The sequence below is a fragment of the Lagenorhynchus albirostris genome, chromosome 3 (genome assembly GCF_949774975.1).
Source record: "Lagenorhynchus albirostris chromosome 3, mLagAlb1.1, whole genome shotgun sequence".
NCBI lineage: Eukaryota > Metazoa > Chordata > Mammalia > Artiodactyla > Delphinidae > Lagenorhynchus > Lagenorhynchus albirostris.
In genome coordinates this window covers 16,070,831-16,072,685 of record NC_083097.1, presented here as the reverse complement: position 1 = coordinate 16,072,685, position 1,855 = coordinate 16,070,831, and the positions used below count along the sequence as shown (strand labels likewise).

At 38.8% G+C, this 1,855-nt stretch overlaps 1 pseudogene; it reads right to left on the bottom strand.

Moving 5' to 3' along the window:
• Positions 1 to 719: 719 nt before the first annotated feature.
• Positions 720 to 1,531, bottom strand: LOC132517943 (poly(A) polymerase alpha-like; annotated as a pseudogene).
• Between the last annotated feature and the right edge of the window lie 324 nt (positions 1,532 to 1,855).

Sequence of the window (1,855 nt, the reverse complement as noted above, 5' to 3'; positions counted from 1 at the left end):
ACGCACAGGTTCACTGGCCATGGCTCACGGGCCCAGCTGTTCCACAGCATGTGGGATCCGGGTCACAAACCTGTGTCCCCTGCATCGGCAGGCAGACTCTCAACCACTGCATCACCAGGGAAGCCCAAAGTTACGCTATTCCTATGCCAATGCTACCACTCTTGAGAAAGAAAATAGGACTGAGGAAAAGTATTTGAGAAGTTTCTAATGTATAATATGAGAAAAAGTGAGTTTTAGAACTGTGGATGATTAAGAAATCTAACACTCTTAATACTTTGAAGGAGAGAGAGGAAACAGAACCAAAAATGATTGGAATCACATGATAATTGTCAAATGAAATGTATTTGTTCAAAAATGTTTATTGTAATATATGATAATAATGCTCAGAGGAGAGAGTCTAGGTGTTTCAGTCCCACTTACCTTAGTTGCTCTCTTGACTCCTGTTACTTCTTATTCTTCTCAGCTACACTATTTTCTTTCTTTTCTTCCTTCCTTCTCTGCCTCCCATGGACTCAGCCAACAGCCTCATTAGTGCTTTCTCTCAATGACATGTTTCTCCTTCTAATGTCACTATGTTACTGCTCTTTGTGTTAATACATCACCTAAACCATTAATGGTGGCAGTCTACACTCTACATTCTAGATGGAACGTATGTGGGTTATGCGTTAACAGGCTGACAAGATAGGTACTTGATTTCTTTTTTTTCAATCAATTTTATTTTAACATAACCTAAACACATACCATTTAGAAAATACGAAGAAAAATTTACATACAAGTGTTGATGCTATTGCATTTGGATAAAGCTGGCAAGTTCATGCCACTAGCATAGCTCAGGAAACACCACAGAGGAAAACTAATATATTGGAATAGATGCTGTGGTGTTTGGCCCACAGCTTGATAGCTTGTAGGATTAACCTGAAGCTGTCAATGTTTGGTACTCAATGTAAAATTTCATTGGTTACCCTGCATCTTATATGTAAATTTTTAAGCAGACTATCATCTCTAAAGTCCAGGTCTTCTGGAATAGTCTGCAAGTGCTAATCTTGCAAACAAAATAGCAATCTCTATCCCAGAACACAGTTTGATAACTGGTACAAATGCCTCTGTAACAGCTCTTAAATTGATTTCTTCCTGTAATTTCAATTCATCATAGAATGAGGCGAAAAAGTCACTTCAATCACCATGTCTTGGAGCAACACACAACACAACAAGATCGGCACCTTTTTTATGTACTTCTAATTTATAAGTTCCAAATGTAAAAATTTTTCCTCCAACATTTTCAGTTACACATTGTGGAAGATTCTTGCTTTCACTGATTTCTTGTATCCACTCTTTTACCAGGTTATTTAATTTTCCCAAAATTTAAATTCTGTGCTGCAATTCCTCTTCCTCTTCAAAAACCCCAAAGGGCTTCAGTCTCAATTAGTTTCTGTGTAAGTAGGTAGTCAGTCTCCTTGGGGGCTGCTAAGCTGATGGGAGAGGTAATGTCCTAGTGCTTCTGTGGCTGCTGTGTTTGTTGTGATCCCTGCATTGAAACTGGCCTGGAAACTCTACCACCCCCAACCCTGCCACCACCCTGGACATGATCCACTGAGGCAGGAGGGAGGCAAGGGCCTGCCTCAGCACTGGGTCCAACACCAATTCTTGACTAAACATGATGATGAACCATGAGAGCTTATACTTAGAAAGGTATTACAGCAAGGAATCTTAGTATTTAAAGGGAATAAAAGAGTAAAAGTGATAATCATATACCTCACAGGAATTTACATTTAATTAGGAAAACCTTACATCAAATAATATTCAAATTCTAACTGATGTTTGTGTTTGACGTACAATGAACAATAAAGAAGGTTCC